The following is a 27,944-nucleotide window of genomic DNA, read 5'->3' as shown; positions in this document are numbered from 1 at the left end:
AAGGTGAAAGGTCATCAAATTGATAGACAAACAAATCAAAGGCATGAAATCAAAATTCATGATTTGGGAACCTATCAACTTAACAACTTGATCAAATAACACTGAAGACGTAATTATTTGAAGCTTTTACACGGTGTGCTGAGTATGAATGGGCATATCATGACTTGAGTGTTCAGAACCAGAACTTCGTGAGTGATTCAACATCAATCAAAAAGTCCAACATTCAACAACAATCATCAGAATCAGATTCATGCCTTGCCATTCATTGTCATGATTGTGTTGCCAGATTGACATTCAAAAAAAATTCTAAAAAGAAAACAGATCCTGATTCCTGACCAGACCATTTGTATGAAAATGCCATTGCCAATGTCATGAATGTAGGATTGTCATGACGTTTGTCGTTAACTAATCAGTCTAAATGTAGGTAAGACTAAATATTAATAAATTATTTATTTATTTCATATAAATTTGTTTTGTATTTGTTTCATTTTTATTATTAAATAATGAATCCAGGCTACTGACAGTGACATGCTGATTACCGACGGTCGATATATGAGGAGAAGCATATCAATATGACACCATGCATGCATGTAGCAATAGACATTTGGAAGGTATCACCAATCCCCATCAGTCCCAGGTAGCATTATTCATATCGCTAATTATAGAGGGCGCTATTTTGGTGATCATTATTTACGTTACGTCTTGTGACCTCGCGCATGCTTCACCGGCGGCCATTTTTAAATGGAAAATTCACGGGAATCGCCATAGGGGTACTACATCGTGTTTTTAATGAGGATGCATGTGGTGGAGACTAATAGATAGGATGAATCATTGAATTTGAAATATTTACGGACCTGAATAAAGTTACCCGACTATCGTGGCACGATCGATGCAGACATTACGGCTGGCTGAAGTTGAAGGACTGCGAAGGTGAGTGAATTTTGCATACTTTCCTAACTTTAGGCCGTTCTTCTTCTTCTTCGGTAAAGTGCTGCTTCATCTGGATGAAGATAATCGCACTCGGAAGCGCATATGCGTGGAACAAGTTGTGACGCATCCTTATCTTGGTGCAAATATATACAAGTGCAAGTAAAAAGTCCTGGTCCTCTGGTGCAGGCTAGGTGGTAGGCCCCAGCAACGCAGTCCTGAATGCGTTGAGGGAAGCCAGGTGAGCAGGATCGAATGCCAGGTTGTTCCAATCTCTGCATGTGCGGGGGAAGAAGGATGAGGCATATACCTGAGTGCTGCAGTGCGGCAAGGTGAATCGGGATCCGTGCCCTCTGGTCCTAGTTGATGACTCGGTTAGGTAATCACGCCAGTTGATGTCAACAAGGTTGTAGCGGATCCGGTACATCATTGCGAAGTCGGCTTTGAGTGCGTCTGCTCTCCAAAGTGGGCCACTGCAGATCTTTGAGCAGGGCGGTGAGGCTGCTGGTTTGGTGGTGGATACCAGTGACGAACCGGGCACCTCTTCGTTGCACCATCTCGATCAGTGCTGTACGGTGCGACCATTTTAGGCGCATTGGCGACTAGATTTTTGCTGATGCGACTAAACCTTCAATCCATGGCGCCAATGGCGACCAACTGTTGAAGCTTTTAATCGCCAGCAAATGCAAAACATGTACGTATATGGATGATAATATAGTATAGGTCAAAAGTTTTGATTGTTTTTAAGCACTCAAGATGGCATCAAAATAAAACTAAAACTTTGAATTTGATGGAGCTTTTGGGAAACAAGAAGGATGACGATAAAACAATTAAATCAGGGAATCCAACAGCAGTTTATACTTTTAATGAACCAAGTAGAACCCGGAACTGGAAATGGAAGTAAGCCTAAAAAAACTTGGGAGCAAAATTTGGGCGCCTAAATTGATACAGTTAGGAGCCATTGGCTCCTCAATCAGTTTTTGCACCGTACAGCACTGATCTCGATCTTGTCAGCATTTCGGCGAGTGTGTGGATCCCATGCTGTTGCAGCATATTCCACAATTGGCCGCACGTAGGTGGTAAATGTTGACTTCTTGATCTTGCGACTGCATTGACGGAAGTTACGACACAGGAATGCGTTGGTGGAGTTGCTTTCTTAACCACTGTGTCCACATGGGTGTTGAAGGACAACTTGGAGTCAATGTGTACTCCCAGGTATTTTGCTGAGGTCACTTCTTCCAGTGTGTGGTTGTGGATGATGTACGAGCCAATGATGGGTTTCCTCTTGTTGGTAATGCGAACAACTTGACATTTGGAAGGATGAAACTCCATCAGCCACAATCTCTCCCATTCCTGAAGCGAGTCAAGGTCCTTCTGAAGACTTACGCAGTCCTGAGCAGATGTAATTTGCGGTATAGGGGCCAATCGTCTCTGCGAAGAGCCGTGGGGTAGAACTGGAGATGCTATCAGGAGATCGTTAATGTAGATCAGGAAGAGAAGTGGGCCGAGCACGCTACCCTGTGGAACTCCTGAAGTGACTTTGGCTTCTGAGCTGCGCTGGCCATCTATCATGACTTGCTGAGTGCGGTCTTGGAGGAAGTTCTTGATCCATTCCAAAGTGTGGCCACGCAGTCCATAGAATTCTGCTTTCAGAAGAAGCCTTTGGTGCGACACCTTGTCAAAGGCCTTGGCGAAGTCCAATAAGATGAGATCAATTTGTTGCTTCTGCTCAAGACCCTGGCAAGGTCATTGATGGTGAGTAAGAGCTGTGTGTCACAAGACCCACGCTTCCTGAAACCATGTTGTGCGTCTGTGAGAATCCCTGGTCTATGAGATGGTGTAGAACAGAGCAGTGTACAATATGCTCGCATAGCTTGGAGAGGACTGCTGTCAGAGATATTGGTCTATAGTTAGAGGCAGATGATCTGGAGCCCTTCTTAAAAATAGGCACAACGAGAGCTTTCTTCCAACACGATGGGATGGTGCCCTGATTCAGTGTCGCTTGGAAGAGCATGGTGATAGCAGGGGAGATTTCCTCTGCAATTTCTTTCAGTAGTCTCACAGGAATGCCGTCAGGACCTGCTGCCTTGTGTGGCTTGAGATTTTGAAGTAGTTTGGTTAGGCCGTGTAAAATTAATATTTTGGTTCTCGTCCCCTCCCTCCTCAATTTCTGGGATTTGTCAGATTTTTTTTTTTTTTTAGATTTTTCAATTTTTTTAGACTTTGGAATGATTTATGAAATTTTCATACATATAAATAAGTTTATTAGAGAACAAGCATCACTTCCAAGTCTTTTTATGATACTCTAAAAGATTTATCCCTCAAAAACTCACATTTGAAAAAAAAAAAAAAGGGCCTCATCGTTTCCTCGAGCACTGTTGGAGAAGACCGAAAACTACTGACAATGCTAATTTTACATTGAAAAAAAAAAAAAAAAAAAAAAACACCCCCCCCCCCCAACAAACCAAAAAAAACCACTGGAAAAAAACCAAAACAATAATTTTATACGGCCTTAATACTCCTGCACAGCTTACATTGATGTCATTCATGGTAGGGTGTGGGCTTGGTCCCAAATCAGGCAGAGACGAGTCACTATCAACAGTGAAGACTGAGGAGAACTGTCTGTTTAAGATGTTAGCCTTTTGTTTTGGATCACAATGAAGGATGTTGCCTTCCTTTAGCGGTGCAACACCCATTTGGTCACAGCGTTTGGACTTGACCAAAGCACCCAGTTTCTTGTTGCCATCAGGATCACTGTCAATGATGTCTGACAAGTACTGGTTGTAAGTCTGGCGACAGGTCTGTTGAGTCTGTTTCTTGATGTTATGATACCGGCGCCAGTCTCTCGCCTTGTTGGTATGCCTGGCCTTCTTAAAAGCCCTGGCTTTCTTACGACACATGCGCTTGGTGGTTGTGTCAAACCAGCATTGGCTGTATCTTGATGAGCTGGTCTTGGATGGTACATGATTATCAACTAGACTACCCAAGGCTTCCTGTATTGATGTAGCAAGGGTCTCAACTGGAGTTGATGTGGTGTATTTCTCCACAAAGTCGTCAGACCATGCCTTGGCGTCTGTGCGAATACTCTCCAGGTCAGCTTGTTTCCAGAGCAAGATCTTACGCCGTGGAGGTTTCTTCCTGTAGGCACGTGCACTCATTTCCAAGAATACGACATCATGGTCACTCAGACCTGGCATGCCAACACATTGCTTCACTAAAGATGGTCGGTTTGTTGCGATCAAGTCCAGGGTATTATCTCCCCTAGTGGGGAAATTGACAATCTGCTCCAAACCTACACTGGCAAGTGTTAGTAGGTACGACTCGTTGATTGACTTTCTGTACTGGTGGGAGATAATCTGTTCAGTATCCCAATCAATATCCGGTAAGTTCATATCGCGCCGATCCAGACAGGTGCGCTTGGGTTGGAGGTACACAGGTCTTTGATGGCCTGATTCAAGTTGTCCAAGTACTGCTGATCATTATTAGTAGGGCGGTAGACTGCACCTAGGATGATGTCGTTGTTTCCATTCCTTACTTTGGCTGCAACAATGTCTGCATCAGCGTCAATTGATACCTGATGACTATTAAGGCTGTTGGTAATGCCCAGTAACGCTCCTCCATAACCATCCTTCCTGTCCTTTCTGTATACACTATAACCAGGTGGAAAAATTTCACCTTGCGCCACACCCGGTTTCAGCCATGTTTCACAGCCCATGACGACGTCAGGCTTGGTAGATTCCACCAGGCTCCAAAACACTTCCCTCTTGGCGAATATGCTCTGGAAGTTGATCACCAGGGTGCGTAAGTTGGCAGCACTGACTACTGGGTGTTGTTGTTTTGATGGAGAAGATGAGGCGTAGTGGTGATCCTGGTGGGCACGAGCTAGTTGAACTCCTGCTTGAGGTAATGGATATATCACTACCCAGAATAGTTGAGTCGAACAAGTTGGATGAAGGATTTGATAGGCCACAATTGCAACACTCCCAGGGGATGTTAGATCTTCCCAAAATGGATAGCATGGGGCGTCAATGTTAACACAGTCAGCGTGATACCATGCGTTGCAAGATTCACATAAAATACTAGCCTTTGCTCCCTTGTAATCAGTGCAGGCCTTACCGTATTCCCCACAAGGATATTTTGGGGTCTGGGTCCTGGGTTGGTTTCCACATCTCCACTCAGCTGTATCAGCAACCCAAGCAGTAGTGCAGCATGGGTAAAGCGTTAATCTCAATATCATGATGGTAAAGATTTGGTGAGCATGGCATGCATAAGCAAGTAAACAGTTACTTATTACTTGTGAGATACGTGTCTGTGGGTCCACGATCGCTATGACTACTGTAAATCGATACTTGGGAAGGTTGTTGAATTCGACAGGCATGCACTTGGTTTGGCGAACAAATAAATTGACTGGTGGATCAGGCTGCAGTTTATTGGATCAAAACACACCAAGCATACTTCCACTCAAAGGTAGGCAAGAAAGGAACTATCCAGATATGTAATCGGCAAAACTGATGAAATATCTTGCGCTGATCAGCCAAAAAGATGGAAAAGATGGCATAAATTGCAGACAAAATTTGGAAGGCGTCCATGCGGTTCCACGCATGCGAACTAACTTTTGCGATCCAGGGGTTACATTTTGCGATCCACAAGGATTTGATTTTTGAATTCTCTGATATGTTTTTAGCTAGAACGTGGCCCGCCGTAACGTTTTTAGGTTAGCCGATTTTTTAAATAAAATTTTTAAATAAAAATGTCATATCACTCGCGCCGCCATTTTGGTAGACTGCGGAACTCAGTCCTCAATGATAGTCAGTCATTTATCTTTTGGTCGTTATATGACTATCATTTGAGGGACTGAGTTGTTATAATATATCTTCCGAGGTGCAATTTCAGACAATAGCTGGGGATTAGTGGGGCAGAGGTTATCTATTGAATCCTTTCATGACCACTGAAGCATAGTCAAGTCTGCCAAGGACACTCGGTACAAATTGAAAGACCATCACAAAAGAATGCATGCATGTCAGGTCATCGACACCAATTTGGTGTTTGTTATGACACAAATTTGGTGTCTGTTATGCACCTCGAAATATGTACCTTAAAGTCTGTATCTACCATTTTGGGTCATTTTTAGCCAGATACTGCAGGAATTACCCGGGTGTTAGCGTCGCTTTGTACGTTTGGGAGGTTTTTCCTGCCTTTATTTCAAGCATAATGGGTTACTGTAGAACATGAATATTGGTATTTTTATGTGAGTAATTGAAATATTTACTTGAAATTATAAAAAAAAAAGGAAATGTGATATTCTTATCTTGATATTTGAGGAAGCTTATGGACTCTGTCAGTGTGTGTATCTAAATGCATGTAGGCCCTGGCCCATTGAAATACACATACATGAATTGATTTAGGGATTGATTGGGAATGATCATAGAACTGAATTGAAATTAAATGGGGTGGGGGGTGGGGTCGTGGTCGTAGGGGTGGTGGTGTTGGGGGTAGGTGGGGAGGGGTCATGTGACGTAGTGGGTGTCATTAGATTTGTGGAGCCGACTGCACTTGTTTATGGAGCCGGCAATGATTTTGTTGCAAATTTCAACCAGATTAAAAAAAATAAATTGATTGGGGGGGGGGGGGCAATGATCATCATGCTACCCCAAAGGGGGGGAGGTCGTATTGTATATACCGGTATGGAGATGTGGTGGGAACGGAGTTAGGATGACCCGGTGATGAGGATTTGGTGTGTTTTGCACTAGTACAGAGCTGTATTTTTTCGGGCTCTTGAAACATTTTTTAAATATCAAATTTTGCAATCGATGGGAGGCACATACCACCCCTGCCCCCCCCCCGTGCCCCTATGATGCTACGCCTCTGGTAGCCGTGACCGGTAGGGTACATGGGTGCAGATTAGGAAGGGGTGGCTGAGCCATAAATTATGTAAAATCAGCACAGACAACATTAATTGACAAGGCGACAGCTAAATAATCATAATATTCATTTATTGTTTCTCATTGTGTTTACAACAGCGTTTACAGCATGATTGAATAGCATCAGCAGCAAGCAGCAGCAGCCTTGTTATTAACAACAGCAAACTTAGGTCAGTTCTGAACTTCTGATGAGATTTTCCTCTTTTACAGCAAAGACTTTGCAGATTTAATTAATTTTCAATAACATAATAGCAGTCAAGTTAGCTCAATCGATAAGGCGTTTGACTATAGTGCGAGAGGTTGCGGGTTCGAACCCTGGCGGAGTGGCGGTGCCTATTACGCTCTCGTAGAAAATTGAGTTAGCTTGATTTGAATTCTGATAAAAATGTTTGTACATTTTGTATATTTTGAAATCAGCATGTAAAATCAAAATTGAAATAATAGTATTTTAATCCTTTCTCTCTTTTTTTTTTTATTTGTTTACAGCATTACAGCAGCAGCAGCAAAATTCTCTTGGAAGAATGCAGCACAGCTACAGCTTTCTAAGCATTTCCCAACTTGACTCACTTTTTCAAGAGCTAAAAAGAATTGAAAAGAGAGTGCAAGAACATTTTAGAATGAATTTAAACTAGCAATTTACCATTGAATAGAAAGTACAGATATAATAAGTGGTATGAATGTTATAATAAACATAAAGTAATATTCCTGTTGTGATTGCAGTTTTATTGATAGAACATTTTAGAAATGCCAAATCTAGGCTGTTTTGTAGCTTTCAGCCTGTTAGTACAGGTCTACCAATAAAAAGCACCAAAATTAGAACCCAGATTGGTTGTTTTTCCTTAATTCCCACACTATTTGATCCTAAGCATGCAAAATAAGTAGCTGAATGAAGCTAGTCCTTTGAATAACACCCAAATTGATACGTTTGGGTGCTTTTGTTTAATTATACCAGTAAAAAGCACCCAAAGAGGCTATTTTGGGTGCTTTTTATAACTAAATAATGGCAACTGAAGTTGGAGGAGCAGATGAATGATGGTCCTGTATGTTGTCTTGCAGTACTACTTCTAGTAAAATCACCCAAATCCCACATTTGGGTGCATTAGTATCTACAGAAAATCCTTAAAAACACCCAAAATGACTCAATTTGGGTGCTTTTTCATGTAATTTGGGTGTTTTTTGCATGATTTGGGTGCTTTTTGGGTGCGGTCAAATGGGTGTGGTTGGGTTAGCATCGGTCTCGGCAACATTCCGACTTCCGACCAGTTTAAGAAACTGTCCTATAAAGGCTATAAAAACAATATGACAGGAAAAAACATTATTAATGTAAACATAAATTACACACATTACACTAGTATACTTAATACATGTAATACAGTGGTATATGGTCACAAAAAGTAGATACAGAAAGAGAGCGAAACAGGTGGATTTTGGACGACCTTTTTTCCCCATAACTTTGGTATTCCTGGTCCTACAGAGGTGGTTGACCCCTCATTTTAAAGCTATTTCAATGATCTATAATAATAATGTAAAAAGAAAAGGTTTTAATCAACTTCAAAATTTCATGAAAAATGCTATCCCAGGTCTTATGAGGAGTGTTACCCCGGTGATGAGATTTATACGGTACTTAATATTATATTCTTTACTTTTTTCTCTTTCATTTGACACCACTCGGGCTGTCATATCTTCTTGGAATTTTGAGAAAAGAACCCAAAATAGAAACATTTGAATACATTCTTCACTTCTTTTCTTTCTTTCTTTTTAAAAGGACCCAAGGTCTAGTTGAGTCTTGAATTTTTTTATGTGATGTACGTGCAAAATTTGTGAAATGGTCATACACACACAAACATTTTATGATTTACAGTTCATCTTTCCAGTGAAATCTATCATAAAAAGACTTCTTTTCATTAATTGCTTTTAAAAATAAAAGTAGGTCTGTTTTTTTATGAACCATTCCAGTGAAATCTATCTTAAAGAAGACTTAGTTACTATCTCATTTTTAAGTGAGATTTACTAGTTGATAGCAAGAAACAGACAAATCATATTTTTCATGCCGCCAAGTGTTTGAAAATGAAATTTTATGGAAGTACGATGTTAGCTACTTTGGGACATGCTTTTCTTTTCCTGTTCTCTTTGCGCGGGAGGGGCACTTGTATTTTGTGATGGATATCATGCCTGGCCAAAAAAAAAAAAAAGGACCCAAAATATGAATATTGACCCAGGTCTTATGAGGAGTGTTACCCCAGTGGGGGAAACGGATATTACCGGTATTTGTATTATATTCTTTACTTTGTTCTCTTTCATTCAAGACACCATTCAGGGGGTCATACATGTATCTTCTTGGCATTTTGAGATATGAAAGGACCCAAAATATGAATACTGACCCAGGGCTTAAATGACAGTGTCACCCCGGTTGGGGGAACAATTTTAATATATACTTTACTTTTTTTCTCTTTCATTTGAAACCACTCAGGTGGTCATACATGTACATGTACCTTAGCTTGATATAAAGGACCCATATCAAATTGACCTGTGTCTTATGATGAGTGTCACCCCGGGTGGGGAAATATTTTTATTGTATACTAAATTACACTTTTTTCTCTTTCATTTGACACCACTTGGGGGTCCTATCTTTGTGGCATTTCACGATATGGTAATTTCAGACCAAAAGGTTGTAACACATGGCCGGATTTACCTTTTTGGGGCCCTGCTGGGCCAGGCCAAAATTTGGGGGCCCCAACTCACCGTGAGGAAGGCATGTACACTCAAGTGGCCAAGTTTTGGTTTCTGTATAAGATCAACAGTGGCGGTGGAAGCATTCAAATTAAGAGGGGTAGGGTTCTGTATTACTACATGTAGGACAGTTACGTGCGAAGTGCACACAAAATTTCAATTTCAGCTCAAAATTAAGGTGATTGTGAGTTACCCAATTTTGGCCCAAAACATGGGAAAAAAGGAAGATGCACAGGACAATTTGAGGCCCCCAAATTTTTGGGGCTCAGGGCCCGGGCCCATCTGGCCCAATGGTAAATCCGGCCCTGAACATACATATTATAGGCTGCGACAAAGAAAGCTCAAAAAGTGCTGGGTATGGTTAGGAGGAACTTATGGAATTGCCCTGAAAGAGTCAAAGTCACAGCTTACATCTCGCATGCGACCACACCTTGAGTATGCTGCAGGGGCTTAGTGCCCATACAGGAAGAAGAACATAATGTCCTTGGAAAGAATCCAAAGGCAAGCTGCCCGTTTTTGTAAAAGGGAATACTCAAGAGAAAAGGGAACCGTCACAAAACTTCTTTCTGACCTGGATTGGGAGACGCTAGAAACCAGAAGACTTATGCACAGACTTTCTTTGCTCTATAAGATTCGCCATGAACTAATTGACATCTCCATGAGTAAATATCTCACACCAAATCCAAGATCAAGCAGGCCTCATAACCAGAAATACATCAAGCCAGCAACCAGAATTGATGCATACAAATATTCATTTTTCCCGCATCAATTGAACTGTGGAATAAACTGCCTGTCAAGTAGTTGAAGCAAAAACCTTGCAGAGCTTCAAGTCATCACTTTGCAACCATTGCAGTGATGTTCAACTTAATACAATTCATTAATTTTTTCTGCACATCTCCATGCGAGCTCATCGGTCAAGTTGACTTTAATATATGCTTTTAGCACAACGTCGGCTTACCAGAACCAGAACCAGAACCAGATACCATTCATGGTTCAGCAAAAAGCTGATGAGTTACCGTATGTTGTTGCCTTTAACTGAGATACAGGGTGTTCAAAAATTGTACATAATTTTTATGATTCAATCAAAACTTTTTCCTCCAGGCCAGACACAAAAACCAGTGGCATATTTGAATTCCTCATCAAATTTCCATCCGAAAAAATGTAAACTTTCACAGTGCAGTGGGGTAACTATTTCAAGAAATATGATATTCAGAAGTCAGAACATTTCAGAGCATAAATGAATACAGTAACGTGGGTGAAAAGGCTAGAACCCAGGACACAGAATGCAGCACACGTGCAACAAATTAACTTAACTTGGAGTAAAACTGGACACAAATTTAAACTAGACACAAGTACCAAAACACAATGGTACGGTACATAATCCAACTAAATACCTTGTTGGGTTATGAACAGGGACAGACTTAGGTTTCAGTTTTCTACTGGCCCTCCGGGCCAGTGAAATGGCAAATCTAGTGGCCCTGCAATAAATTAACTGGCCCAGCTTTTTACATGTTCTAATGCACACAAAAAAACCCCAAATTTTTTGTCGGTGCTTTTGGGGAAAAATCTATATCAATTTGTCATCATTTGTCATCATACAATGTGTATATCGCAAATATCAAAAAATCAAAATTATTCAATATTCCTTGTTTTCAAAATGCAATTCGATATGTCTGATGTGCTCTCAGGTTCCACAAAAAATATGTGGAAACATCACTATCCGAGCCCTTAAAGTCAAGCAAACCTTAACATTTTAATTTGTTTTGTACTGAATGTACTCAATGTAGAGAGTGTAGTCACTAACACAAGATCAGTCAGTAGTCCTGCCTTTTTTAGTTCCATTTGTGGTATCGCGATCATCATCAGATATAATTATGTAGCGCATGGAAGAGCTAAGTAGTACATAGGCCTACTATCATCGTAAAAAGCAGCTGTATATTTCCAATTGAACTTGCTAGCAACGCAAGAATAAGAATATAAATATTATACAAAAATAATCATTGAATAAAGATATAAATTTCAAGTGACAGGCAGAACAGAAAACTCTGTAAATATGACCATCACTGATATCTTGTCTCGTAAGTGTTATATCAGGCTCAAAAATCTAGTGGCCCGCCGGGCCAGCATTGTTGGAAGTTTACTGGCCCGAAGCAAACTCAACGGCCCCCGGGCCACCGGGCCACTGCTTAAATCCGACCCTGGTTATGAAGTTACAGTAAAAAATATATTTGAGAGGCCCAAAAAATATCAGTATTCACTATTATAATACTTTAACATGCCTCATCGGCAGGATCCTCATCCATACATAATGTAGGATCCGCCACCCCTGACTTAACATCCTTTGATTGGTAATATCTCAAAAAGTACATTTAGAATGAAGGTTTTGCTTTTCACAATTTTAGCCACATCAATATTATTAGCAACAAAATAAGATCAAAAGCAGTTCAGGACCCCTATTCACGGGTAGCATTAAGGCCCGAAAGTCGGGGTTGTTTTCCCATGTTTTTCACTCCCAAGCTTGCAGAAAATCCAAATACATGGGGTGAAAATTAAATCTTGGGGTGAAATATAATTTGCAGTGTAGTCAGGGGTAGGAATAAGGTCCAAAAGTAGAGGGTCAGAGTTCACCCCCGAGCTTGCACATTCCCAATATATGGAGGGTGAAAAATTAATATTTTTTAATTTAGGGGGTCATTCACCCCCGATTGGGGGTTAACGCTACCTCTGCCCCTATTCATTCTTGAGATCTGTAACAAAATGTTTGAAAAAATTGAAAAAATGTAACACCACCACCTTTTCCTATACCCCAGTTCATGACACATGACCATATATATCTTCAATACGAAATTTTTAGTAAAAATTTTCATATGATGGACAACTTTTACTTAAATAATATTTAAGAATATTTAAGAATGATAATAATAATGAGAATTTATATTGCGCACATCTCCACCAAATTAATGGTGCTCAAGGCGTGATACAGAGAATTTCTTACACTACAAAATAAAATATAAACTTGCAATACAACTTAATCTGCTTATAGACAACAATCAAAAGGTGAAAAAATAATATGGTAATGCACATCAAAATGCTTCTTTCATTAAATGAGTTTTTAGTGAACTTTTTAAACTGTGCTAAAGATGTACTTGATTTGACGTGATGATTTAAAAGTACATATTTTATTTATAAAGTTTACTTTGTTGAGGACTGTTAAATATCAAAAATAATTTTTAATAATTTGCCATATTAAAAATTTCATCCTATCGTGAATATCAACAACAAAAAAATCAAAATTATTTGATATAATCAGGACATTCCTTATATTCAGAATGCAATTTGGTGTGTTTGATGTGCTCTAAGGCCCTACAAAAAATACTGTGCAAAGGTGACTGACCAACCTCTTAAGGTGGTACTACACCCATTGATAAATTTGTGACTATTTTTGCATTTTTCTCAAAAAATAATAACACACTGGTAACACTGGTAAGTTAGGTATACAGGGTGTCTCAATAAAAATAGGCCCTATGGAAAGTGATGCATATCTTAAAATATCGGCAGTAAAATAAAAATGTTCTTAAAGATTCAAAAACCATGAAGTATCTGCTTTTTTACAATGGTGCCAAAAATGATCCAAATCCGTTCATGCATCACTGAGATAATTAAGTTTGTACAAATAGACACATTTTTGGACCATTCCTATGGGGTAATACACATTAACAATAATGTGTAGTTTATTATAAAAGAAATAAAAGGATACGCCAATTGTTGCTGAATAGGAGTTCAAAATCAATCAATCAATCTCCCAAAGAATGTTTTTCACACGTTTCTCTTTGGGTTAAGGGCTCGGATAACAGCGTTAGCACGCTATTTTTGTGGGACCTGAGAGCACATCAGACATACTGAATTATATTCTGAATATGAGGAATGTCCTTCTGATATCAAAAAAAAAAATTTAATTGTGTTTTTATTTTTTGTATTTCTGATATTTAACCATCCTTGAAGAATCTAATGATATGTACTTAGTGTATGTAGCTGGAATGAAATGTCGACCATCAATTGAAAATTTTAACCTTTCATATTGAAGATATCGAAAAAAATCTTTATCTTCAATAATGAAAGGTCACAGTTTTCTCATATGATAGACAGATTGTCGTCACAGAAAAAAATCTTTATCTTCAATAATGAAAGGTCACAGTTTTCTCATATGATAGAGCGGCTTTTAGTCCCAGTTACATACTCTTTAAATACGAACATATCATTAAATTTATACATAAAATGATAAATGCATAAAATGGCATTATATCGCAAAAATTAAAAAAAAAAAATGATATCAGAAGGACATTCCTCGTTTTCGAAATTAATTTGATATTTCTGATGTGCTCTCATGTCCCACAAAAAATACGTGAAAATGTCGCTGTTCATGCATTTGTCAACCAACAGTAGGGCTGAACTTTAAATTGAAGTGAATGACCTATTTGATTCAAAAGAAATTGGTTCCCTCAAAATGAAATGTCCAGATGATGGTGAAATAAACAAAAACTGATAAACAACATCAATAACAGAAAAAAGACATAGTTGCTGATCAGGCAAGTTATCTCCTACCTAGCAACACTTGGAGTTAAGGTTTCACACTATTTCAAACTATTGCGATTTGGTAGTTCACATCATATTGCGAATGGTAGTGAGCTTTGGCAAAAATATTACAGATATACTTTTGTAGGTCTTGTGGTTCTCGAGTTATGTTGTAACGAGGATAAAACAACATCACTTTTGTAAAACGTACATAACTCATTAACAACAATAAATCAAGCAAGTTTTCAAAGTATGAAGTTTTGCAAAACATCAAGGTGTTATTTTTCAATAATATATTGATTTAGATAATGAAAACTGATCTGTTTGGCTGTTTCGATCAACAATACTTAGCCATTAATTTCTTCCATGGTCATGTGTCATATGGTGGGGCACATTTGCGTTACAAGTACTGATTTTGATAATTTGTCCTCATTTTCACTTAAATTGATACATGTCTAAAACTAAACATCTCACACCAACAAAACTATACATTTTTGGAAAGCTTATGTTTCAAGGAATCCATCAATGCAAAATTGATGTTGGTATACAGGGTGTGTAAGAAAATATATAGGGTGATATCATGAAAAAAATTAATTTTACTAGTAAATTGATAATTTATTGCATTTGCTACTGATATGGAATACCTCTAATGTAATCTAATTTTGTGGTAGGCAACACTATGAGCTTTAATAAAATGTATACTTTTGCTATGTTATGATTGACCAAAGTGGTGATACAGGGTGTGAAAATGTACGTAACTGCGCACCAAATGGTGATTACATTTTTGAAAATATTTTCAAGAGTGTATCCTACATTTATCTTAACTGCATATTTAGATTCCTGGGGTAAAATGCTTTCCAAAAATGTATACTTTTCCTATCTTAGGATGTATAATTCTCAAGATAAACAATTTTTTTTTAAAAGGCGTGTTGTGACTGAAAATCTTGGCATTTTGTGTGTAGTGAATAGGGAAAAATTGTGGGTCTTGTGACTTGCGGTTCTCAGTGAGTACTTGTAAACATGAAATAGATCAAACTAATAGTAGTTGAATATGAATAATGAATGAACAAGCTTTGATTTGAGATATGATTTATATGTATAGCACAGAATTTGGCAATGATAAAATTTAAAAATCAAAAAGATATTATGTTTCCACAATATTTCTCATAGAGATTGCTACTCCTCCACCGCTTATCCTCCAGGTTTATCCTCATTAACATTTTAATATTTTTCACAAATTAAACAAATGATAATTTCAAATTGTGAAACATATTTGAAAAGTAGAATAATCAAGCTGTATAATGAGCCCAAACTTAATGCAATTGGACAAAGAATAGCTCTGTACCAACAAGTGAAATCTGAAAGAGGAGAGAAAAATGTAACGCCTCCCACTATTTTGGGGTCCCACCATATGACACGTGACCCCATTCTAAACTACAATACAACACATTATTTGTTAATGTGTATTGTCCCATTGGAAAGGTCCAAAAGTGAGTCTATTTGTAGTTTCCCAATTATCTCAGTGACGGCGTGAGCAGATTTTGATGGTTTATGCACCAATCTATAGAAGACACTTCATGGATTTTGAATCTGCAAGAAAAATTTAATTTTACTGCAGATAATTTTAAGTTATGCCCCCAGATCCACAGGGCCTATTTTTATTGAGACACTGGAATTTCAATGACTCAAGACAAGCGGTATATTTATAGTAGAAGGCCTTTCTCCTCACTGGCTTCCTTGATGCATTTTAAAAGGGCCAGCAGTTCCTCTCTACTGCTGCATATTAGGGTGGTATCATCAGCATAGCGTAGATTTGTGATACTCCTACCGCCAAAGTTAGAAAATAAATTTGGTTTGTATTATTCTGCCATAAAACTTTTATACTTCCTGCTATTTGAGAGAGAAAAATCAATTTTGATAATAAAAAATGTTTTCAAAAGTTTGGCTATTTTGAGAAATTGGCAAAGTGCCCAAACCTTAATTCAATAACCGCTTCTTTCAGTTCCAGTTCATTTTCTCTGCTCATAAAATATCAATTTACCCTTTCTTTTGTAAAATTGATTACAAGTCACACCATCAGATTTAGTTTGCTTTTAAAATCATTCTCAGAAATTGCCCGAACAACAAATAGCTCTAAATAGTGCAATGCGCCCATAGTTTTCTTACGTTTTGATTTGGATTGACAGGTGACCCGCACATTTAAAATGCTTTGCAATTACCGTTGTAATATTCTAGACTATTTTTATTTTCAAAAATAATATTGGTCCCCACAAATTTTTGCAAACATAGAGGAATTGAAACGATAGCTCACCACATTTTGTTGTGGGAGGAGACTAAATTTTGTACAATCTTTGTCCAAAAAGATTTGGTCAGTTTTGTCATGGAAACCATTGAGAACAAAATGAAAGCCCCGAAGCACTCCCATATATTGACATACATCATGTGCCCATGAAACGACCCCATTATTTTTGGCAAATTCTACACCCAATGACCCCGTTTTTTTTCTTTTCAGTAGCGTATACTGAATGACCCCTTTCTTGAACAATTAGTCCTCAAAATTGAAAGAGGATGATTTTCACTTGCACAATTTTTTTGGAGACAGGCTGATGCATGTCAATTTGGTTCATTATATGTGACTGGTCAGTGGATCTGCTGCATACACACAAATTTCTTTGTATTGCATTGCTTTTTACCAATAATCTATTAGTGAGCTAATATGACTTGAAAATGCAAGTTTTACCAATATTTTGATACAAACAATGCATTAATGTTCATAACATAAATATTTCACCGAATGTTTGTTTCAAGCTTCAAGGTCAAAGTGTTCCTGAAGATAATTAATTAGCATTTATGCAAATCAGATGGTGGGTAGACAATATTATATCAGAACATATGTGACATGATCAAGGGAAATGAGTCGCTTGTCGCTAATATTGATTTTGAGATATTGGCAAAGAAAGGGTTCAAATTCGTTTGTTTTACATTGTTTTCAGCAATTGATAAATTGACGTAACTTTGCAAAAGAAACTCGTATCAACATGGGGTTTTCAGTTTCTGAAAGCTCTAAATGTCCTCTTTAAGAACCTATGTAAATCTAATTTTTTACCAGGTTCGACATGTGACTCATTCCCCTTGATCATGTCACATATTAGAAACTTTTTGACCATGATTCAAGGTAAACTTATGCAAAATGAATGTTAAATGCATGTTTAGAAAAATGGAGGCAAAATTACATGTTCATATGCTTTTTCAGTCATTTTAGCTCATTAACTACCCTAAAATTAGTAAAAACAATAAGGTAAAAAGAAAATATAATTAAGAGTATGAAAACAGTATGTCTGATTTGCTTCAAACAAATGCATTTTATCAGTACACTTTGCCCAGGGCATTTTCTAGTTCCCAGAAATGTTCATGAATTTGACTTGGACACAATGACCCTTGGATATGTACATTGTATCCACCCACCCACACAGGCACAAATGCAAACATTGACATGCACTGCACACACAAACCCACCAATTATTTTGTAGACTACATGTATGCTAATTGCTTTCTATTTTCAATTGAACAGTTTTTCCATCACCTATTTCTCCATCCTCCTCTCTTGGAATTTTAAACTAGTGCCTGGGAACTTACTCACATAACTATTGCAATAATATCTCATAAAGGCCTAAAGAAATGTTTGATTGGCCTAATCCGACCGACCCTAAAAATAGGCCAATCAAACGCCAATCTAACCATTTTTATAGGCCTAATGTAGGTTAAATGCTTGAACTTGCACTTCTAAAATCATTGTTCAGAATTGCCAAAATTGTTTTTGATAGTAACATGTACCAGCTATCAAAATATGTTTTGCTTTAGTTTTGATAATCAAAGTTGACTATGACATTGAGAAAATAGAGTAGCCAAAAGTGTCAGTCTGAATTGCCGGCCAAATCACCAGCAATTCTCCCAACTTTTCATTTAACTGTATGTTTCTATGGGACCAGAAACATTCAAAATTGTTGTGAACATCTTCAAAAGTCACCCAATTGGGCCTATAACCCGAGGCCTTGGTAACACTGCGAAAGTACAGTGATCTGCAAATGTTGAAATCACACCTATATGATAAGATTAAATTAAACTTGGGGTGCAAAGATAATAGCCATTAGCGTCATAAAAACAAAACTGCGCAGTGATATTGTATTGTTTGGTTCACCTGTGTACATCATGACTATAATGATAATCCTACATGTACAATTTTGTAGAAATAATTTTACGGGGTTTCTAGTTTTGCCATTTCCTAGTTGAGTACAGTTACGTTTGGATGTTTAGTGAAGTTGTTTTAGTGTGTGTCCTCGTGCATGTATGGTAATGTATGATAATATTATTTCTTATTATTTAATTGATGCTAAAAAAAAATTGCTATTTACAAAATGTATATATATTTGATTGTTGACTTGATTGATTGATTGATTGATTGATTGATTGATTGTTGGATCGATCTATCGATCGATTGATTGACTGATTGATTGATTGATCTGGATTTGGATAATTTTGGGTCAAGCAATTCATGTGCATGCATTTGTCATTTGTGTTTTTGGAAAGTTAATCAAAATTGTAATTTACATGTATCGGGAAGCTTAAAATATTAATTAGCAAAGTGTAAATTTTGACTTAACATGTCATCAATTTTCCGTAATAGCATCACACATCTATTTTGTATGCAGATCATTCCAAAAGTTGCACCTAAAGAACTTCCATTTGATCATTATACATGTATTGAATTTTCACCTACCGAATGAAGGCACATGCTAGACTAACAGTCTTTTGTAGATGATCTCAGTACAATGTATCATGTTACATTATGTTCTGTATTTCTTGTATTTCTATATAAATGTTTGCTTCATCTATCTGAAGTCCCTGAAATTATTGGTCTTCGATTTATTCTTTATGTTTATATTTCTTTATGTAATCTTAAGTTTTTATTGTACATTTTTCTTTATTTCTGATGCAATGTATATCTTTGTTTCAACTTTATTTGGCATTACATACAGCAAGCAATTTCATCAAGGTAGTAAAATAAATGAAACATGTACCCTAGCTATATTTGGGCAATTAAATGCTTTGGTAGTATGCTTGGTAACAATTTTCTTAAAAACACAAAACAAAAACCCATGATTGGGCTGGGGGGGGGGGTTAATACATATTTATGGAAAACATATGCTTGATCTTATTATTTCACACCCTGAAGAATGTCTTGATGGCAGTGAACGTGTATGGTGAATAATGCACTTTATTTGAATGGCAGGAACTTTCTACAAAATGTATTAAAATAAATTGTCATAATGCTGATTCATTTGATTAATGATCAAACATTGTTTTTAAATGAAAGAGGAAAATTAAAATTGTTTTCCTTTAAGGGTTGTGGTATGAACGTTTGGACAGTATTTATTGTGGGACATTAGAGCACATCAGACATATCGAATTGCATTCTGAATCGAAGAATGTCCTTCTGATATCAAATAATTTTGATTTTTGAAATTCACAATGAAATACACATTTTATGGCAAATGATTAAAAATTGAAGTAAAGAAAACTTTATAAATCTGGTGATTTATACTTAAAGTGTATGTAGGTGGGATGAAATGCCGATGATCATGTGAAAATTTTGACCTTTCGTATTGAAGATATGGATTTTTTTCTCCCAAAACACCAAAAAAAAAATGAGGTCTTTTTGGGAAAAAAATCCATATCTTCAGTATGAAAGGTCAAAATTTTCAATTGATCGTCGGCTTTTCCTCCCAGATATCATTAGATTTATAAAATTTACTTCGAGGACTGTTATATATCAAAAATGTGAAAAATATCAAATTTTTATAATTTGTCATAAAATTTGTATTATATCGTGATTTTCAAAAATCAAAATTATTTGATATCAGAAAGACATTCTTCATATTCAGAATGCATTTTCAATATGTCTGATGTGCTCTCATGTCCCACACAAATACGCTCAAAACGCTCATTCCAGATCCCTTACAAATGTAAGTGCAAAATTCAATAATTTTACACTCAATGTCTTGTAACTTTGCATTTTTATGTTTCATGCAGTTAAGAAAATTCACTTCCTCTGCATCATGTGTGTAAAGATACTTTGCATAAGTCTTGATTGTTTACGACAAAGCTGAAAATAGGTTCTCATGATACCCCTGAACAAAGAAGTGAGAGAACTATGTATGTCTATAGTATTAGGAAGTGAGAGAACTATGTGGAGTCTATATAGTATTGGCAAACAAAATGGTCAAATCAATCCATGTAAGTTGCTAAAATGGTCAAATCAATCCATGTAAGTTGCTAAAATGGTCAAATTAATCCATGTAAGTTGCTGAAATTGTCAAATCAATCCATGTTTAGTTGCTAAAATATATCAATAAAGCTCTCAAAAACCACTCTGAACATCATGGCCATAGAATTACCCAAATAAAGGTCAAGTTTGTGATCATGGAAAATGTGCAAGGGACTAATGGCTTCTATGAATTTTGCAAAAACAGTAGCGTGTGGGTTAAAGCAAAACTTTTTGAACGACCCTTTTACATTAAATATCTAGGGTTTTTCCATTATATGCTTCTACATGTAATTATGCTATAAATATGTATTGTTTTATGGTTACTTTATACCAGGTGCAACTGATACGCCACAGATGTGAAAGTATTTGGACATTATTATCATCAGGACCAGAAAGAGGAATTCTCTGATTGGGTCGTCAGTTTCGGATTCCCTATTTGTCTCCATTTCATTTCCTTACAATAGGAACCGGAATAGGAAACACACACAGTAGGTGTGCATTGCATCAAGCCTAGGAGACCAGGTAAGCGTTCTGAAATAACACTGTCTAGACAATTAACTTGAAGCTATTATTCATCCATCCATGGACTTTTATATAATTGTAATAAAAAGTTTTATTGTATATATCAAACTGTGTTGATATTTTACATGGGAATGTGAAACTATTAAATGAAATCCTATTGGAAATCAAGCTAATACCATCACGAGCATGTCTCCACTTGGAGTGACTGTTTTTCAGACAGACAAACATGCAGCGCTGCCATAGACTGAAGGTTTCAAACATATATAATAAGAGTTCATAATTATTCTAGTATTAGCTTTTATGTTTATAGATACATTATGTAGTAATGTAATAATGTAATGTAATAATGTATCGCAGCCCTAAGGCTGAATCGCATGAAAATTACAATATAAAAAACGCCTCAAAAACACATGATATAAAACAATCAAAATTACAATATTGCACTTAAGCGAAGGGGTATGAACGTTTGGACAGTATTTATTGTGGGACATTAGAGCACATCAGACATATCAAATTGCATTCTGAATATGAAGAATGTCCTTCTGATATCAAATAATTTTCATTTTATGAAATTTGCAATGTAATACACATTTTATGGCAAATCATTAAAAATTGATATTTTTGATATTTAACAGTACTCGAAGTAAATTTTATAAATCTGATGATTTACACTTAATGTGTATGTACCGGTAGGTGGGATGAAAAGCCGATGATCAATTGAAAATTTTGACCTTTCGTATCGAAGATATGGATTTTTTTCCCCAAAACACCAAAATAAAAATGGTCTTTTTGGGAAAAAAAAATCCATATCTTCAATATGAAAGGTCAAAATTTTCAATTGATCATCGGCTTTTCCTCCCAGCTACATACACTTTAAGGCTATATCATTAAATTTATAAAATTTACTTCGAGGACTGTTATATCTCAAAAATGTGAAAAATATAAAATGTTCATAATTTGTCATAAGATTTGTATTAGATCATGAATTTCATAAAATGAAAATTATTTGATATCAGAAAGACATTCTTTGTATTCAGAATCATGAGAATGCAATTCGATACATGTAGGTCTGATGTGCTCTCATGTCCCACAAAAAATACTGTCGAAACGCTCAAAACGCTCATTCCAGTTCCCTTAACACATTTCAAAACACAATTTATCACGCAGAAGTAAATATTAAAGTCATGTAGATAAAAATAAAAAAGGGATAAAATTTATCAAATTTGGCACAATGTCATATAAAACAAATAAACAATGAGAGGGGCTGAACGAATTAACACGGCTGTGTACTCTAGACATTGTTTCTTTCGCGAAATTGAGCTTTTTTGAAATGTATTTACTTTGTTATGTTTTTTATAAATACAAGGAAAGAAAATCCAGATTTGTTAACTCCAACTACTCTATTTTATGGTTTTTATTTCACTATTTCACTCGCTTCCGCAATTTAAAAGGAAAGAAAATCTTTGTTGTACCATCGGGTATACGCGGCAACAACGCATCGCGTTTTGTAGACAGCGCAATTTGTTAACGCACAGATACGCTACGCGCACACGGCGCTTATCTGCATCGTGGCGCATCTTATGGAAGCACCACTGAAGCACTGATTTCATAAAAACCTTGCGGTCAAATGGCTCCGTTTTAGCTGATAAAATGTGATTTTTTCAAGTTCTTTCCCCCGATTTAAACACCAAGATATGAATAGATTTCGCCCAAACTTCTCAAGGGGCTGTGGATTTACCCGATGTTCACGTAATGTAAGGTAGAAAAACAAGAACTGCCGCATTCTCCTGTGAGCTTCGATCAAAGTGCAAAATGTGACCTCTTTAAACTTCAACGGCCTTTATTTCAATGTTCATTTTCTCGGTAAAATGACGATTTAGGTACATGTACACGATAACTCAATAAATACAGCATCTATAGGTAAGCAATTATGCTCATCATAAAAAGCATGATTGACTTAAGGGCTGGGGTATGAGCGTTTGGACAGTATTTATTTTGGGACATTAGAGCACATCAGACATATCGAATTGCATTCTGAATCGAAGAATGTCATTCTGATATCAAATAATTTTGATTTTTGACATTCGCAATTTAATACACATTTTATGGCAAATCATTAAAAATTGATATTTTTGATATTTAACAGTACTTGAAGTAAACTTTATAAATCTGATGATTTATACTTAAAGTGTAGGCCTATGTAGGTGGGATGAAAAAGCCGACGATCAATTGAAAATTTTGACCTTTCAGTATTGAAGATATGGATTTTTTTCCCAAAACACCCAAAAAATTAGGTCTTTTGGGAAAAAAATCCATATCTTCAATATGAAAGGTCAAAATTTTCAATTGACCGTCGGCTTTTCCTCCTGCTACATACACTTTAAGAATATATCATTAGATTTATATAATTTACTTCGAGGACTGTTATATATCAAAATTTGAAAAATATCAAATTTTTATAATTTGTCATAAAATTTGTATTATATTGTGATTTAAAAAAATGAAAATTATTTGATATCAGAAAGACATGCTTCGTATTCAGAATGCAATTCGATAGGTCGAGGTGCTCTCATGTCCCACAAAAAATACTGTAGAAACACAATAAACGCTCATTTTGGATCCCTTAAGAAACGGTTTTTCATTTTTTATATTTTTGTCTATTTCGAATTTAGGCATCATTTTGTGCAAATAGGCGTTTGTGAATTTTAAAAGTTCATTTTGATGCCTTATATGGTCAATATCTAAAAAAATAAGGCCAATATCAAAAAACTATAAAAAAAAACGTTTTTGGAATGAAGTCTGAAGATTAAGAAAAAAACAAAACAAACATTTTTGGAAAGAGTGTTTTGTTGTTATGATGTACCGAACAAAAATTGCCAAAAACTCACTTTTTGTGATTTTCTTCATAATTGTTGTTTTACACCAAATCTGTATTTATGTTAAGATTTATTGATGTATTGCCTTTATAAAAATGTGTACTTTTATATGTCTTGCGTGAATAATTACAAAGTTATGGCACTTTTACTACATGCATGTCTGAGAGTACACAGCTGCCTTAAAGTTATAGCAGGACAGCCCTGGGCAGGTATTTAAATATGAAAAAACTATAAGTATTCAATAAACTAATTAAAAGGGCATGGGGCTACCTTAGAAGTGCGAAGTTCTGGCAAAAAGCTGGGACAATTTGTTCGCACTAGTAGGTTGCGACCATGAACCCTGCCCCTGACAGGGGGTAGTAAATCATTTGTTCTAGGATTGTTGAAGAGCCCTTCAGCAAACTTCAGACAATGATCCATCACCCTCTATAGAGAGAGAGAGTCCAGGTCACAATCACTCATCAGTGCTTCAGAATAAGATGTAAAATTCCTGCCCAGGACTATCCTGCAAGCTCTTCTCTGCAGCTGTTCAAGTGATATAGACTGGCCAGCAGTTACAGATGAGTGCCATGCTGTGTCACAGTACTCTAAAAGAGGTCTAAATACACCCTCAATCAGCTCTTCATGATTAAAACCAAACTTATTCAACATGCACAGCATGTCCCGCAGCATTTACAGCCTGCTGTTGGTCTTTTCAGTGATTTCAAGGATGTAGGCCTATTTGTCCCATTTGATATTATTTTGAATCCAAATGCCAAGAATATTTTGTGACATTTACATATTCAATTGGAGTGTTGTTTATCTCCATTCTCCAAGATAGGCAGATGGAAGAGGCACATCTTTTTTAAAACACACCTGGAGGGCCTGACACTTGCTGGGATTCAAACACAGTTTATTGTCGCTGAGTGAGTCCATTGCGAAAAATCATCTAAAACCTCTTGGAGCTTGCCAGACGCGTCATGGGATGAGTGCGATTCTCAGGAAGTGTCAGGTCATCCACATAGTATTTTGGGGCAATATCAGTGGCAGCATCATTAATTATAGCTTGAAATCCCCAGGGGATGTGATTTGTCAGTATCCTTCCAGAGGATGTGATTTTTTGTCAGTATTTTAACATAAAATATTCTCAAGTGTGAGTAATTCATATAAGGGCATTAAGTTATTTTTAGTGCAAGTCTATTTTCGTACAAATTTGGTTTTGATCCCGGGGTTTTGATGAACATTTAAATTTTTTAAGAAAAAATTTATTTGTCATATCATGTTGCATAGACCATTTGTCATTATAAACCCTCCCAGTATACACACACCTCCAACTATGATCTCATTTGTGCACTGTATCCAAATGTACACTACATTTGATCGGAATTATTGCCCAGGAATTATTATTATTGACTTCATGATTTAGATGGCATGTAACTACCTCTCTAGCATTAAATAAATTAATGCTTGCAATGACATTATAATAGCTTACTCACATGTAAAACTCTAGCAACAACAGCTTTACATTAAAAATAAACTATGTCTCAAACTGGTACTTTAGATCAAATTATGAGTGGAAAAGGAGGCTTACAAAAATGATGGAACCTGACCATTTTCTCAAATTTTTTCACTTTCCTAATAGAGGCCCTGCATGATTTTATCAATTGGCTCCAAACAAAGGTATTTGAACCGGTGTCCTTCACCGTAATCATGGCGCAGTGCAGTCCATTCAATCAAATGTTGTCATCAACCTATTTGATCGTAGTGCATTTATTATGTGTGTGAGACAAACTATCACAGAAGATTGCAATCATGCTTTTGTTGAATGTGTTTGAGTTGTCTGCCATATTTACGGTATGATATGTCATATGCACTGCACAACCACTATAAATGAATATTGAATCTGTTATTTGGACTTACTCTTTTTGATAGCGACATTTTGTATGTTAAATAAGGGAACATGCTACATGTACATGTATATCTATTTTTCCAACTTAAATATTGAGACAATCCTCACACACAACCTATAAATTCTCCCTTTATAACCCTTACACCCATAAATACCGTAGAATACCACGATGAAAAATTCTGCGCATGCATGCATCCCAGGGTCTCCGATGACGCAATCACCCCAAGTGTCAAATGCTCGCGGAATTACTGGCCGGGCAGCAATAACCCGTGTAGCTCCTGGTCCGCGATCGTGTGGCTGCATGCGTGGGGTCAAAGGTTCGAATCCTGGGGGTGCCAATTTAAAAATTCTTCTTCTTCTTCACTTTTTCGGATCTTCTGTGACTTCCGATAGCAAAAAACCTGGGTCAGTGTTAGGGTTAATGGGTAAATGACAGTGATTAACATGGATTAGAGGACCCTGGGAGTAGATTCAAGGGAAATGAGTCTTAATGTTAAAAATATTCAAGTTCAAGTTTTTTGCATCAGTTACTAATACTTCAAGAATACTGCATTTTAATGCAAACCCCATGAAAATTGAACTTTCTTGATACCAATTGAAGTTCATAGGCAATTTATAAGTTGCTGAAACAATAAAAACAAAAGAATTTAAGTCTGTTTGGCCAGTAACTCAATATCAGTATTACATGTAGCAACATTAGGCGCTTTCCTCTTGATTGCATTTTGCTTTTACAAAATTAAGTGCATATTGTAATTTGCTCTCCAAATTATACACTCGTTAGCTCATTTTATGTGGGGCAACTGGATGTATGTCATTGATTTTAAGTTTCTTTATAAAAATAATGATTACGTGTATCATTTGTTCAATTATTGCAAAATTGGTAATTTTTACTCAAGTAATTTTTTTGCGCTTTTGCAGATTTTGAACTGCTTCACTTCACTTGGTTTTGAATTTGCAATTTTCAGTTTTCATACATGACCTATGTACAAATGTATGCATAACAGAATATATTTGGTTGTTTTTATTTTGATGGATTTTTGTGGATGTTTTTATTTTACAGTGTACTTTAAATTTCCATCTTATTCAGATTGGGTGCCACAAGCTTCACACATGTCTTTGCGGCATCCACATCTCTTCACTCTTCATGTTCTCATGGGTTATCTTAAGGGTAGACGAGGTATTTTTGGTCGAAGCAACCTAAAAATCGATTTTCATTATCTATATCAATATATTATTGAAAATTAACGCCTTCATGTTTTGCAAAAGTTCATTCTACAAATCATATACTTGGTAAACTTGCTTAATTTATTGTTGTTAATGAGTTATGTACGTTTTACAAAAGTGTTGTTGTTTCAGCCCTCTTTACAACGTAACTCAAGAACTGCAGCATCTATAAAAGTGTATCTGTGATATTTTAATTCTTCTACACGCTCGCTATGAATTGAGCAATGTAATTTTTGCCAAAGCTCACTACCATTTGTAAGATGCTGTGAACTACCAAATCACAACATTTTAAAATAATTAATAACCTTAAACTATATGGTAGATCTGTGTTGAGTGCAAAAAGTGTGAAAAATTAAATGTTCCACAAAAATTCCTACTTTACAGTAAATACATATACATGTAATTCAGCTTTGTATTAAATTATACGTATACAGATATGTGTGTACACGCAGTATTATCTTCTGGCTCAGTGTAAAATTCATGTATGTTAATTATACATAATCCAGCTGTAGACCAATGCATCATGAATATGTGATGAAAAAAACTCATGCTTGTACTAACTAAGCTACCTATTAAAATGTCATTTGTTATGCAACATTGCATGTAGTCATTAAACACAATCATATTGTGTGTTTGTATATTGCAGAAGCTAGTCATTGATGAAGTATTCATCTGGGAGTACAGGTGTGGTACAAAACTATACAACTGGATTCATTTTTACGCAACTAGACTGATAGATTTTTACAGTGTAATCGTGTGATACAAGTACTAACAGGACCATGCAACGCCAGCACACTCACGCCAAGATGCCCAAAGAGGTTGACGTCCAACGTGCAATGGACAAAAGAGACTACAAGAATAAAATGCAAAGCGCCTTCATTGGCTACATTTTACAACCATGGATCTGGATTCTGATAGTTGCAATTCTGATATCAGTACTAGTGGCTACATAATCGTTT

At 36.4% G+C, this 27,944-nt stretch overlaps 1 long non-coding RNA gene across 2 annotated transcripts; it reads left to right on the top strand.

The window, feature by feature from the left end:
- The first annotated feature begins 19 nt into the window (after positions 1 to 19).
- LOC140158635 (uncharacterized) lies at positions 20 to 27,944 on the top strand. Of its 2 annotated transcripts, none has more exons than XR_011859810.1 (3): positions 20 to 420; positions 20,810 to 20,997; positions 27,632 to 27,944. It is a non-coding gene; the product is annotated as an uncharacterized lncRNA (long non-coding RNA). The 2 variants fall into 2 exon arrangements; XR_011859809.1 differs by having other exon boundaries at positions 20 to 424.

This window comes from Amphiura filiformis, chromosome 8, assembly GCF_039555335.1.
Source record: "Amphiura filiformis chromosome 8, Afil_fr2py, whole genome shotgun sequence".
NCBI lineage: Eukaryota > Metazoa > Echinodermata > Ophiuroidea > Amphilepidida > Amphiuridae > Amphiura > Amphiura filiformis.
The sequence above is the reverse complement of the archived record's forward strand: the minus strand, read 5'-3'. Positions and strand labels throughout refer to the sequence as shown.